Genomic DNA, 15,533 nt, shown 5'->3' with positions numbered 1-15,533 from the left:
GCCAGGCTTTTTTGCAAGCCAGACAGTTCTGAAGTCCTCAAGAAAGAAATCCTTTAAAAAACCCTAGGGGATGCCACACAAAAAAGTATGTATTTCTAAGGTTATACTTAAGAATTGTATGATAATGCAGGAGGCAGTTAAATTACACATGCAACCTTAATGTTGGCATTTCCTGACTGCCAGGTGTTTAACCATGCAGTCTTAGGGTATGTCTACACTACGGGATTAATCCGAATTTACATAATTCTAATTTTGGAAACAGATTGTATAAAGTCGAATGTATGCGGCCACACTAAGCACATTAATTCGGCGGTGTGCCTCCATCTACTGGGGCTAGTGTCAATTTCCGGAGCGTTGCACTGTGGGTAGTTATCCCATAGCTATCCCATAGTTCCCGCAGTCTCCCCCGCCCATTGGAATTCTGGGTTGAGATCCCAGTGCCTGATGGGGCAAAAAACATTGTCATAGGTGGTTCTGGGTACAGCCTCACCCCTCCCTCCATGAAAGCAACAGCAGACAACCATTTCGTGCCTTTTTTCCTGGGTGAACACTGCAGACTCCATACCATGGCAAGCATGGAGCCCGCTCAGCTCAAGACAGCAGTCATGAACATTGTAAACACCTCGCGCATTCTCGTGCAGTTTATGCTGAGCCAGGACCAGAAAAACGAGGAGAGGAGGAGGAGGCAACGGCAGCGCAGCGACAAGAGTGATGAGGACATGGACATGGACACAGAATTCTCTCAAACCGCGGGCCCCGGTGCTTTGGAGATCATGTTGTTAATGGGACAGGTTCTATCCGTGGAACACCGATTCTGGGCCCGGGAAACAAGCACAGACTGGTGGGAGCGCATAGTGTTGCAGGTGTAGGACGATTCCCAGTGGCTGCGAAACTTTCGCATGCGTAAGGGCACTTTCATGGAACTTTGTGACTTGCTTTCCCCTGCCCTGAAGCGCCAGAATACCAAGATGAGAGCAGCCCTCACAGTTGAGAAGCGAGTGGCGATAGCCCTGTGGAAGCTTACAACGCCAGACAGCTACCGGTCAGTCGGGAATCAATTTGGAGTGGGCAAATCTACTGTGGGGGCTGCTGTGATGCAAGTAGCCAAAGCAATCACTGAGCTGCTGCTACGACAGGTAGTGACTCTGGGAAATGTGCAGGTAGTGACTCTGGGAAATGTGCAGCTGCAATAGGATTCCCTAACTGTGGTGGGCGATAGATGGAACCCATATCCCTATCTTGGCACCGGAGCACCAGGGTACCCAGTACATAAACCGCAAGGGGTACTTTTCAATGGTGCTGCAAGCACTTGTGGATCACAAGGGACATTTCACCAACATCAACGTGGGCTGGCCGGGAAGGGTTCATGACACTCGCGTCTTCAGGAACACTAATCTGTTTAAACGGCTGCAGCAAGGGACTTACTTCCCGGACCAGAAAATAACCGTTGGGGATATTGAAATGCCAATAGTTATTCTTGGGGACCCAGCCTACCCCTTAATGCCATGGCTCATAAAGCCATACACAGGCAGCCTGGACAGGAGTCAGGAGCTGTTCAACTACAGGCTGAGCAAGTGCAGAATGGTGGTAGAATGTGCATTTGGCCATTTAAAAGGTTGCTGGCGATCGTTACTGACTCGCTCAGACCTCAGCCAAACCAGTATCCCCATTGTTATTGCTGTGTGCTCCACAATCTCTGTGAAAGTAAGGGGGAGACCTTTATGGCGGGGTGGGAGGCTGAGGCAAATCGCCTGGCTGCTGATTATGTGCAGCCAGACACCAGGGCGATTAGAAGAGCACACCAGGAAGCGCTGCACATCAGAGAAGTTTTGAAAACCAGTTTCATGACTGGCCAGGCTACAGTGTGAAATTTCTGTTTGTTTCTCCTTCATGAAAACCCGCCCCCTTTATTGACTCATTCTCTGTAAGGAACCCACCCTCCCCCTTCCCCCAGCTTGCTTTCAAAGGAAATAAAGTCACTATCATTTAAAAATCATTTATTCTTTATTAATTGATTACAAAAAGAGGGAGAGAACCCGGGTGGGTTTGGGAGGAGGATCGGCGGGAAGGAAAAGGCTACTAAAAAAAGGTTAAAAAAATGACAGCCTTTTGCTTGGGCTGTCCACTGGGGTGGAATGGAAGGGTGTACGGAGCTCCCCCCCCCCCCCCCCGCTTTCTTACACATCTGGGTGAGGAGGCTATGGAACATAGGGAGGGGGGTTATACAGGGGCTGTAGCGGCACTCTGTTATCCTGCTGCCGTTCCTGAAGCTCCACCAGACACCGGAGCATGTCTGTTTGCTCACGCAGCAGCCCCAGCGTTGCATCCTGCCTCCTCTGATCTTCCTGCCGCCACCTCTCATCTCAAGTGTCCCTCCTGTCCTCACATTGGTCCCTCATGTCCTCACGTTGGTCCCTCCTGTCCTCACGTTCACTGGCTTCTTTCCTATACTTTGAAACCGTGTCCTTCCACTCATTCAGATGAGCTCTTTCACTGCGGGTGGATTCCATGATTTCCACGAACATCTCATCTTGCGTCTTCTTTTTTCGACGCCTTATCTGAGATAGCCTTCGGGACGGAGGAGGGAGGCTTGAAAAATTTGCAGCTGCTGGAGGGAGTTAAAAAAGGAGAGAATTTTTTTAAAAAGATACATTTTTAAAACAATGCTTATACTCTTTCACGGTGACCAACACTATTCACATTACATAGCACATGTGATTTCTGTGCAAGGTCGCATTTTGCCTCTTAATATTGAGTGCCTGTGGCTTTGCTGCTAGAGATCACAGACGCAGGTCCGGGCAACAGAATTCGGCTTGCATGCGGCCATGGTAAGCCATTGTCTTTTGGCTTCTGCGCCCTCCTTTCCCACATACCAAGCAAAGCCTGTTGAGTGCTGCAGTTTTCCTGTTAATCTTCAGCAGCAGAAAACAAACTAACCCCTCCCCCCTCACTGCGTGGCTGGTATCATCCAATTTTCTGGATGATCGCTTTATTCCTTCCCCCACCGCGTGGCTGGTATCAGGGAAGATCCCTGCTAGCCAAACGCAAAAAGCTCAGGGCCAATTCCCGCCCCCCTCCCCCCCCACTGCGCTTGGCTAACTGCAGGGAAGGATTTCTTTTCAGCCACAGGCAAACAGCCCAGTAGGAACGGCCACCTCTGTCCCCCCTTAATTAAATTCCCGTATTTCAACCAGGTTACTATGAGCGATATCACTCTCCTGAAGATTACACAGCGAGATAAAAAACGGATGTTGCTTGAATGCCAGCAAAGACCGGGACCATACGCTGCCAGGCTTTGTCAGGCAATGATACCAGATTACTTGCTGCAAGCATGGCGTGGTCAAATATCCTACCATGGAGGACGGAATAAGGCTGCACTGCCCAGAAACCTTGTGGCAAGGCTTTTGGAGTACCTCCAGGAGAGCTTCATGGAGATGTCCCTGGAGGATTTCCGCTCCATCCCCAGACACGTTAACAGACTTTTCCAGTAGCTGTACTGGCCGCGAATGCATCCCAAATCCTCAGGGCAAAGTAATCATTAAAAAATGCTTGCTTTTAAAACAAGTTTTATATTTTAAAAGGTAAACTCACCTGAGGTCCCTTCCATGGGGTCATGGTCTTGGATACTGGCTTGGGAGGTTTGGGAGGGTACTTCAGTCAGGCTGAGAAAAAGATCCTGGTTGTTGAGGAGAACGGAGTGCTGTGTGCTCTCCTTAAGCTCGTCCTCCTCCTCCTCCTCTTCCCCGTCCGCAGAATCCTCAGGTGTAGCTGATGAGATTACCCCTGCCTCGGAATCCACGGTCAGAGGTGGGGTAGTGGTGGCGGCCCCCCCCAGAACTGCATGCAGCTCAGCGTAGAAGCAGCATGTCCGCGGCTCTGACCCAGAGCGACCGTTTGCCTCCTTTGTTTTTTGATAGGCTTGTCTGAGCTCCTTGACTTTCACGTGGCACTGATCTGAGTCCCTATTGTGGCCTCTCTCCATCATGCCCTTGGAGATTTTTTCAAAAGTTTTGGCATTTCGTCTTTTCGAACGAAGTTCTGCTAGCACTGAATCCTCTCCCCATATAGCGATCAGATCCAGTACCTCCTGTACAGTCCATGCTGGTGCTCTTTTTCGATTATCGGCCTGCATGGTTACCTGTGCTGATGAGCTATCTGTGATCACCTGTGCTCTCCACGCTGGGCAAACAGGAAATAAAATTCAAATGTTCGCGGGATTTTTCCTGTCTACCTGGCCAGTGCATCCGAGTTCAGATTGCTGTCCAGAGCGGTCACAATGGTGCACTGTGGGATAGCTCCCGGAGGCCAATACCATCGAATTGCGGCCACACTAACCCTAATTCGAAATGACAATATCAATTTTGGTGTTACTCTGCTCGTCGGGGTGGAGTACAGAAATCGATTTTAAGAGCCCTTTATTTCGAAATAAATGGCTTCGTTGTGTGGACGGGTGCAGGGTTAATTCGATTTAACGCTGCTAAATCCGAATTAAAGTCATAGTGTAGACCGGGCCTTAGTGTTCTCTTAACACATTTTGTGTGGAATATTAGTGTCATTGGGTTTACTCACCTCTGGTGCACCGCCTCATACAGTGACACTGTAACTTTTAATAGTGGGCAGGGTGGATTTGATTTAAATCAAATTGATTTAAATCATGATTTAAATCACTAGTCAGGAAGACTCGATTTAATCATGGATTTCTACATAAGTGCATTCTTGTTGGTTGTTATAACCTTAATATATATTCTTCACAACTCAGAGCTAGATGTAGGTTTCATTTTAGAAGGTACACACTATACATTTTTAAAGTGATTTATTTTGAAAACTTTTCAGATTAGTTTTACAGCTATATCAGAAAATGAATGACTGTTTGCTTATTTCATTTACCAAAGGTAATTGAAGCAGATATTTATGAAGTCATTTGGAGGTGAACTATCTCCAATTCAACAGGTTAATCATTAATATTCGGAGGATTTTATTGCCATGCTGTATTAGGAGGACAACATCACCAGACAGACATTTAAATTGTTTTATTTAACTAAAACAACGTTATATATTCTGGATTTTTTTCTTCAATGGCAAACATATAATATTTTAACAAAACAAGCATATGAATTTTTGAATTTAGTTAAACATTCAAGTTTTTTAAAATCACGTTTGTGTTTGTTAAAATTATTTTTAACTAAAATAGTTAAATGAAATATTTTTTAAAAAACACAAAAATTAAATAGACTATGTCAGGCAGGTCAACATGAGAAACTTAAAATATTGGCTTCTGCAGCTAACTCAGTCGTCTTCACCTTCATTTTCCTGTTTGTTCATAATCTGTAAAAGAAAAACAAGCTTTCCTGCTTTTTCAGGTGCCAAACAATTTCTCAATTGGAGTGAATTAGTCCAAAGGAAGAAAATATTCTTTCTACACTGGCAGAAGAAGCTACTGCTGGTAAAAGTGAGATTATCACTTCAACAGTCTCTGAATCCAAGTGCTTAAGTGATTTCCACCTGTTCACTGGTGTGACTTTCTTTAAAACATCATCAGCAAACATATATTTCTTGAATGGTTCTTATTCCCAAACTGGGTCTCTTTTACGGCCTGCTGCCATTATAGGTTTTCCCTTCTAGTGAGAGAATGGTATGGTAGATCTCAAATCAATGAAGGCTACACTCAGAAAGACCTCAAGACTTCTGGAATATGCTGCTCAAACAGTTTCACTTTTGTTTCTATTGCCTGTCCCTCCCTTCTCAGATTTATCTCCAGACTTCTTCTCCTTGTCCAGATCTATTCTGCACCTAACAATCGTCTATTCATTGAACTTTTTGAAACTTTTCACTTTTAAGAGAGGTAAGGGATTGACTTTGTGTACACAAATTTGCAGAAGGACAATAGGGTTGAGGTCTGTTATTTCTCACCTCTATATATTATTTATTTAAACACATTTTTTCTGTTAACAAGCATGTTATCTCCGGAGACACAAATCCAGTTTGAGAACTGCAAAACTAAGCATCTCTGATGGTATCTTCTAGACTGAGTAGGGTTACCATACGTCCGGATTTTCCCGGACATGTCCAGCTTTTTAGGCCTCAAATCCCCGTCCGGGAGGAAATCCCAAAAAGCCAGACATGTCTGGGAAAATAGGGAGGGAGGGGTCGTGGGGCTTGGGTCCGGTCTGGAGCCGCTGGGGCCGGCAGTGCTCGGCCAGGGGCCAGAACCACTGGGGCCGGCGGTGCTCGGCCGGGGGCCGGGGCCGCTGGGGCCGGCGGTGCTCATTCGGGGCCGCTGGGGCCAGGGCGGGCCGGAGCCGCTCAGCCGGAACCAAGGCCGGCGCTCTAGGGCCCGAGCCGAGCCGGGTGGGAGACACCGGGGCCAGATCCTCTTGGCCTGGGCCGGCCGGCTGCCACAGGGAGCTGTTCGGCCAGGGGGGCCGGACTGGGCTGCGCCGCGCCCGGCCCCAGCCCCAGCTTACCTGCTGCCTCCCTGTTTCAGGCTTCCCGTGAACATTTTGATTCGCGGGAAGCAGGGGAGGGGGAGGAGCTGGGGGGTGGAGCATTCAGGGGAGGGGGCAGAGTTGGGGTGGGGACTTTGGGGAAGGGGTAGGGGCGGGGAAGGGGCGGAGTTGGGGGGGGGCCAAGGCCCCGTGGAGTGTCCTCCTTTTTTTAAATTAAAATATGCTAACCCTAAGACTGAGCACTGAGTCCCATTGAGTAGATAGAAAAATTAACCTAAATAATCTATACAGAAGCCCCTGGGACCCCATAAGATTGGGTCCCTAATCCATGAACTATTTTACAAAACTTTTTTTAAACATTACATGAATATATTGTTTCATAGTATAGAATTAGCATTTATAATCCCTATTCCATGATGAGATATCTTTGAGTTATAATGTATCTTAATTAAAACTATCTTTAGATAGGTGTTTCCTCAAAAAGCATTTTATCAAAAAAATCCGATCTAAATAAAAAAATCCAATTTTTTTCATTTTTTAAAATAATTGATTTTTATCCACCCTGATAGTGGGGGTGCTAAAAGCCAGCTCCCTTACCCCGTCTGTGCCCCACTCAATCAGGGTCATGTCTGGGGGGGGTGGACCGGACAGGTATAAGGGGGCTGAGGCTGGGGCCACAGCTGGGGGGCTGGCTGGCACAGGGCCAGTAGTGGAGTTCCGAGTGAAGGGCGAGCAGCAGAACCCCAGATGTGGAGCCAGCAGCCAGGACCCTGCGTGGAAGAGCCAGAAGTGAAGCCCTGGGTGCGAGGCTGAGACCCTGCGTGTGGGGCCAGGAGCAGAGCCCAGGAGCAGGGCCGGCAGCCCTGACCCCGTGTGCAGGCCAGGAGCAGAGCCCCACATAAAACCTTGGGGTGGTGCAGCATCCCATGTCCCTAGTTCATGTGCCTATGTCCTCATAGCTGCATCTGGGGATCAGTTCTGCCCAGTCTGATGCCCCCTTCCCTTGGACCACAGTCCATCTTGCTCTCTAGGAGTCACAGTGACTCCTCTTCATGGCTTGGCCCTCCATCCAGATCACCAGTTTTCCCCTTCCAGAGGAACAAAGGCTTACTAGACCCACTGGCTGGGTGCCATCCCAGGCAGTCTTCCCAATCAAGTGGTGGGTATGGGAAACTAAGACCACCCACTACTCCACGTTCCAGTCCAGGGACCCTACAATCAGCAGCTAAGGTCTGCACTATCTCAGTCCTTATTACCATACCCCTCAGCTTCTCCCTACTTCACCGTCTGCAGCTAAGCATCTCTGCAGAGAAGCAACACAAGAGGTTCTAGCAAACCAAATCTTTAACTTGGTCAGAGACCACTCTGACTGCACCAACCAGTTGCATTTCCTGGTGTGTGCCCCCTATAAGAGGCCAGTCCTCTACACTCAGTCCTTGCAGACCTGATGAGAATGTAGTGGGAGAAAAACATTAGCTAGAACAAGCATGTAGAGAATCTGAAAGAAATCCCATGCATTGATGTGCTTTTCAAGGTTGTAAATATAGTCATAACACAATAGTTTCAGGCCTTACCAGCCACACTACAGACCCCATTGTTAGAAAAAACCTGAACTGACTGAAATAACAAGGAGTCCTTGTGGCACCTTAGAGACTAACAAATTTATTTGGGCATAAGCTTTCGTGGGCTACATCCTACTTCATCAGATGCATGGAGTGAAAATACAGTAGCAGGTATAAATACAAAGCACATGAAAAGATGTGATTTGCCTTACCAAGTGTGAGGTCAGTCTAACGAGACAAGTCAATTACAGTAGGATACCAAGGCAGGAAAAATCACTTTTGTAGTGGTAATGAGAGTGGCCCATTTCAAACAGCTGACAAGAAGGTGTGAGTAACACTAGGGGGAAATTAGTGTGGGGGGAAATTAGGTTTAGGTTTTGTAATGACCCAACCACTTCCAGTCTTTATTCAGGCCTAATTTGATGGTGTCCAGTTTGCAAATTAATTCCAGTTCTGCAGTTTCATGTTGGAGTCTGTTTTTGAAGTTTTTTTGTTGAAGAATTGCCACTTTTAGGTCTGTTATTGAGTGACCAGGGAGATTGAAGTATTCTCCTACTGGTTTTTGAATGTTATAATCAGGAATCACTGTGCTGACTAGCAGCTTAAGTGTTCTGTATTGCTGCACTGTCATCCCCAGAAGAAGAAGGAGCCCAGGGAGCAGTGTAACAGCGCTGGTCCCCATGTGGCTGTTCCTGCCCTTTGCGGTTACCTCGAGATCTATGACTTTAGAAGGGGGAGATTTTACAAATCCATCCCTGGTGGGAAATTGCAAGTGGAAACTTCTCCAAGAGAAAACTTGTATAGAGAGCATGCATCTCATCTAATTGTGATGGGGTGTTCACCCCATTTCACCCTGGAAGGGGTTCAGGTGGCTCAGAAGGGGTTGATTCCCCAGGTGCAGTGTACTGGGGTGAGATTTAGGCTTGACTGTCAAGCTCTAATTGAAGATGGAGCCCATCTGGGCAGGAGTAGTTGGGGGCTTGTATAAAGCCAGGAAGTGAAAGCAGAAGAAGGCTGTCTCGTGGTGGTCTGCAGTCACTTTCTGGGGCTAGTGAAGAGAGGAGGAGGAAACCTGGTGGGGAGAAAGCAAAGTGGAAACCCTGAGATCCTGATCCTGTGGGAAGGGTAAACCCAGAGGAGTGGTGGAGAAGGAAGGAAGTTTATCACAACTCTTGTGATATTTGGTGTTTGGCTTAAAGCCCAGCTCCCAGAGTCGTGGGTAAGGGGTCTAGGAGTCAAGGCCCCATATCTCATTGCCTGTCCCCCGACCTGGGGCCAGATTGAAGCCAGCACCCTTACGGAACAAGCTGAGAATCTCAGCTTTCTTCCAAAGTAAGTTTCTAACCCTCCTGCTTGTGGAGAAAAGCTCAAAGAGTTGAGTACCACTAAAGACTCAAATCAGAAGGCAAAGAAAAAGAACCCACGATGTATTATTTGACTTTAAATCATGAGTTATTTCTTTTAATCTCATTACTTTCTCTGGGCGCTTGACTCACGATTTTTGAATACTGTGGGTTGGCAATAGTGTGATGGCAAAAAGTTTGAGAACCACTGGTTAAGAGAACTAGCTTGTCACCTATGGAGATGCTTTGATTTTTTTAGACTTAATTAAAATTGCTATCAAAGCCTTTAGGTACATGTACATATCTTATAAAAACAGGTACAATCACACTGGCTCAATTTGCACAAAACATCATCTGATCTCCAACTGCCCCTTGCCATAGATCAATCCACCTTCTAAAAATGTAGGTCAGAAGTGATTAGGAGATTGCTCATCCTATTCCCCATTTGTCCACATTATAAAAACCTTCATGCAAAACAGACAATCTCCACTCAGGAGAGGCTTAGGACTGGAGCAGCTGAAGAACTTGAAGTATATTAACAGATCTATACAGGGAAGTTTGCAAAGCAGCTATATGTTATTAGTCCTGTTCTTTCATGGGGGCTCATCCTATAGGTTGTTGAGCACCTCCAACTCGCAACGACGTCAGTTGCTCAGCATCTTGCAGGACTAGGCCCAGGAGCATGACATTCTCTCACAAATTAAAGATCAATTAAAAACAGAAAAGAAAAGCAACAATGTATTTTCCTCTCTTTCTATTTATTTTTAGACTGGACTTTTTCAAAGACAGTTCCACAAAAGACACTCTTTGATTTAGCAGGCAATTATCATAGAATCATAGAATATCAGGGTTGGAAGGGACCTCAGGAAGTCATCTAGTCCAATCCCCTGCTCAAAGCAGGACCAATTCCCAACTAAACCATCCCAGCCAGGGCTTTGTCAAGCCTGACCTTAAAAACCTCTAAGGAAGGAGATTCCACCACCTAATTATTTAATTAGGTACTTAATTGCACAATACAATATGCTAACAGCCTTTCTGATCTATTCTGTAATTACAAAATTGGGTCCTATGCTATCCATAAAAACAAAATATTCACATTTGAGAAGAAAACTTACGAGGCATGTGCAGCCAGACAAGTTTTAAGCTAAAGCATCTTGGCTCTCTTTGTTAATGTGGTTTTGTTTTCTTGGAAATGAAATCAATTAAAAAAATCAGAACCATTTCTGAGTTATACAGTCAAATGAAAAAGACCGAAATCTGGGCCCTTTTTATTATTTTAGATTCCAAGAGGTCAGATTCATTTTTGGAAACATGTTAACAGCACGTGCCCTGGAATGAGACTCTGCATTTGTAATGTTTCAGCTTGGTGCATGTTTTAATGTATTTAGTTTGAGCAGTTGCAATTCCCCCTACCCTCCATTCCCCTTAGCTATTGCTGTATGTGGTAGGCTTCATTCTCTTCTCGCTTACATCAGCGTAACCCTATTGGAGTTACATCTGATTTTACACTGATATGAGAGGAGAATCAGGCCTATTCTCTTAATAAAACATGATGTGTCTGAAACATGTCAAGAGAACATACAATGTGGGCCAAATTCTGCCGTCTGTTACAACTGCACAACTCTACTGATTTATTTGGGGCATCCAGCGACTTGAGGCTGCAATGACAGTAGACTTAGACTCCCTGAACAGTTACTGGGTGAAATACATTCCAGTCCAGAGGGCCATAACAAGCCTTACACCCCATGTAGGTCCTGTACTAAGTGGGACATAAGGGGCACAGAGAGGTTTGTGTATGCTCCCTGAACTAGACTGAATGTCATCTATGTTCCTTATGGGTCTTTAGTTTTTTTTAAAGATTTTATCAGAATTTTTCAAATTTAAACACAAGAGCTCTTTTAAAAAGAGAGATGGTAGCAAGATTGCCTTAAAAGTGGCAGCAAGAACTCCTGGGTCTTGCACTGACTCACTTTTTGGCTTAGGGCAAGTACGTTGGAGATATTGTCAAGGAGTGGGAGCCCCCACTTTGATTTTGTTAATTAAAATAGCTGGTGGTAGGGGATTGGAGGGAGGCACTCTTATAAATGTTGACAGAGTTTTATACTGCCACTGAGGGAAAAAAGCCAGTAACAGAAGAAATGTTTGATTTGTAATAACCCATCAAAGAAATCTTAAAAAAATATGCACCATGATATTCTATTCTATCTAGGTTCTTATACTAGGGTGATCACCACAGTATCTGAGCACCTTATCGTCACATCATGCATTTGAAATGAAATTAAGAGCCCAATCCTACACTTGGGTTAAAACAGACCCTAAAATCCCACAACTATAGCTGAAGTAAGAAGTTCCACCAAATACTAGTTCCGTGAGCATGTCTACACCAGGTATAAAGAGTGTATTTTCAAAACACATTCAACAGGGCAAGTTATATTTTAGCATGGGTTAGCTGGTCAAAGTGAACCCTGCGGTCAGGGGGAAGCCTAGGCTACAACATGCTAATGTGTTATAATACACAACATGCACAGTCTATGCTAGGATTTTAAAACATATTAGTTAAAACATGTTAGAGCTGGACGGCTTTTCCATCAGAAAATGCTGATTTGACAAAATCAAAACTTTTTGCTGGAACATATCGATTTCGTTGAAATTTTCTATGGGAAATTAACAAAAAAATTTGTTCTGACTAAACTGTTTAAACTTTTACATTGTATTATTGAATATAATATAAAAATCAAGATGATAAAGTTGAAACATTTTGACCAAATCAAAACAAACATTTTCCTAAAGCCGAAATATTTCAGAATATTTTGTTTCATGAAAAACGCCAAGATTTCTACTCTATGTCTCAGTTTGGGATGAAACTAAAGGTTGAAATATTGTATTTTCCCATGGGACAGGAATTCTGTTTTCAACCAGCCCTACATGTTATCTAATAAATTTTAAAACAACACCTCTTATCATACAGTTGGCAAACCCAGTAAGGCTTGTAGGTTCAGACCCTAAAGCATCATCTAAATTTCCTAGTGTAGACACAGTCAAAAGCAGTCAAACACTTGGGGATGGACTGAGTCTTTCTGAGTGCTCAGTGAAACTAACCTCTCAAGCCTTGCTTTAGCTAGGAACATAGATTTAAAAGATTTTTTTAATATATTATAATCCTAGTGTAGACAAGCAAATTATAATTTTAGTATGTTATCTGGACGAGATAAACTTTAGGCTTCTTCCTGAGGTTTACCTCTACTACTTAATGTACTAAAACCCCAATTTCCATTGTCTACACTAGGATTTTAACATGTTTAAAAATACAAACTTTTCCCCTCAATGCAGACATGGTCAAAGGTGGTATTAAAGTACCTATTGAGCCACCGAACACCATTTTTATTGTTCAGATTTGGACTTAAATACTCCCTTGCGGTATTTGCAATCAAACACTGTCGCAGGGACCAGCCCACACAAACCACATGAAAGCAAAAAAGTTACTGTAAACACCTGAAACTGACTCTAGTCTGTCACAGTCCACATGAAAAATGCAAAATGTGAACAAATGTAAAGGGTTGAAAGTAATATTTTTAAATTTTCTCTTGATGTTAATATTCTAACGTATTATTTGCAGCAGAGGTAATGACTTATTTTTAAGCAATGATTTTTAACCCAAATATTCCTATATTTTCCCTATAGAGAGAGCTTGAAAAAAATGTTCCTGATACCTATTAGATCAAGAACTAAGCCTTATCATCAGGCTGAAATACAACCATGCAGAGCCATGCACCTCCCAGGCTACACTCCCTTATCCTCTGTCTCCTGATGGTCAATCCACTGCTTGGGCCTCAAGACCCTGGGCTTCCAATTACTGCTGCCTCACCACCCCCCATACCAAATCAGTTACCACTTGGAGTGTCCTCCAATCAATTTGTGTTAGCCCCCAAATACACAGTCCTCTTCTGGGGTGAGAAGTAAGGGCTGATGTTTCTCTTTTCCTGGACTAACTCCCACCCTGTCCTAAAACAGGAAGAAGCAGCTGAAGAACAGTGAAGCCACATCCATCCTGAATAGGGTGACCAGATGTCCCGATTTTATAGGGACAGTCCCGATTTTTGGGTTGTTTTCTTATATATACGGTCATTTTCTATTACTCCCCACCCCATCCCAATTTTTCACACTTGCTGTCTGGTCACCCTAATCCTGAAGACCAGCGGTAACAGGTCCCCTGCCAACACTACCCCACCATACAGAGGGCTCTTGGGTGGGCAGGCTTCCTACCAGGCCAGCAGAGAAGGTTCCATATGGGGAGTCCACACTCATATCCTGCAAAACCCTCTGCTAGAGTGGTGTTAGGGTTGCCAACCCACTAGGATTGTCCTGAAGGCTCTAAAAATTAATCTTTAATTAAAGATTATGCTATGTGATGAACCTCCAGGAATCTATCCAACCAAAATTGTAAACCCTAAGTGATGTTAGGACCAGCCTCCACTCTAGCCGAAACCCTCTGCTTGGTGGCAGCAGGAGCCAACCCCCACTAATGGAATAGTACCATCAAGTGCCTCCCCCTTCCCCCAGTGTGCAGAGACCTCTTTTGGGGTAGTAGGACCCATGCTCCAGCTAGTGACACACCTCCCGAAGGCTCTCTGCTCAAATGGGTGGGCAGCACATCCAAGACATCCTGCTCCTAACTGTACCTCTAGAGCTGTCTCCCTGCAGATTTGTCGCACTATAAATGGTATAAGCTAAACTGGAACAGGTACTGGAAAAGAGTGCCCACACAGGTAGTAAAAGTGGTGTAATTATGTTGGTATGTTTTCCTGTGTAGACACAAGCCCTTAGGAAGACAGCACAGCATTAGTGACCCTCCATCCAGGGATATTTAAGAGCTAGTTGTGTGGTGGTTGTTTTTTAAATGAAAGCTTAAATTCTGTAGACGTTAATTGCATTTTCCAAGGAAAACCTACTTGGATTTTTTTCAAGCCCCATGTGGTAGTATGAACTAAAGATTTTTTTACAAAGCGATTAGTGCCCTAAAGGTGAATGATACTTCTCTCCCGAAAGAGAAGAGCATGCTTTGAAACTGAAGTAGTCCAGACAGAGACCGATCTCAAAACTGTCTGTGCTACAAATCTTTCCAACAATTCACTAAAAAGCATGCAAAACACAGTGCAGTTTGCATACTCAGCCTCGCTGCATGCTTAGGATTCCCAGCTCTCCCAGCTTCACACAGGAGGCCCACAGAAGTTTGCATTTCAATCCCCCGCCGCGTGCATGGCTGGAGTTACCGAGTAGGGAACACTCCACTCCCCACAACTAGACGTGAGAAAACCAGTGTAGTTTACAATTCTCCCCACTGCAGGGGTTACATCCACCCGTTCTCCTCTAGTGTCGCAGGGCGAGGGAATCCTCGGCGGGGTTCACCCGCATTCCCCTCCGGGATTGCAGGGCCGGGGATCCCCGTGGGGTTGCATCCCCATTCCCTTCGCGGGGTGGAGGGCCGGGGATTCCCGGGGGGGTTGCACCCCCATTCCCTTCGCGGGGTGCAGGGCCGGGGATCCCCGGGGGGGTTCACCCCCATTCCCCTCCGGGGTTGCAGGGCCGGGGATCCCCGGGGGGGTTGCACCCCCATTCCCTTCGCGGGGTGCAGGGCCGGGGATTCCCGGGGGGGTTGCACCCCCATTCCCTTAGCGGGGTGCAGGGCCGGGGATCCCCGGGGGTTGCACCCCCATTCCCTTCGCGGGGTGCAGGGCCGGGGATCCCCGGGGGGGTTCACCCCCATTCCCCTCCGGGGTTAGAGGCCTCCCTGGTTCCGGGCTCCCTCCCGCTCTAGCGCACTGAGTCTCGGCTCCTCTCTGCTCTTCCCTCCCCTTAAAGGGAGGTAGCTGCAGTTAAAGGCCTCTGGCCCCACTGCGCCGCGGAGCCCGGGGGGGAAGAGGGGGCAGGGCCCGATAGGGGGTGGTGTGGGGTAGGGGGTTAACCCGCGTGCGGCGCGGAGCCTGGGGGGGGGGGAGCGGAGGGAGCCCGGGGGGGGGGGGGGGGGGGTTACCCCCCCCGGCGGGCGCGGGGGGGGGCCGGGGGGGGGGGGGGCAGGGGGTTAGCCCCCAGCCCGTGCTGCGCTGAGACCGTTAACGGGGCAGGGCCCGACGAGGGGGGGGGACTCCCTGACTCGTGCCGCGCGGTGTCCGTTGGGGGGGGGG

General features: G+C 46.5%; 1 protein-coding gene across 1 annotated transcript in view; it reads left to right on the top strand.

Moving 5' to 3' along the window:
- Positions 1–15,533, top strand: part of BEND7 (BEN domain containing 7) — a 104,485-nt gene that overhangs the window by 85,188 nt on the left and 3,764 nt on the right. The window lies entirely within an intron of this gene.

The sequence above is a fragment of the Trachemys scripta genome, chromosome 1 (assembly GCF_013100865.1).
Source record: "Trachemys scripta elegans isolate TJP31775 chromosome 1, CAS_Tse_1.0, whole genome shotgun sequence".
NCBI lineage: Eukaryota > Metazoa > Chordata > Testudines > Emydidae > Trachemys > Trachemys scripta.
This window is presented reverse-complemented; position numbering and strand designations above follow the sequence as displayed.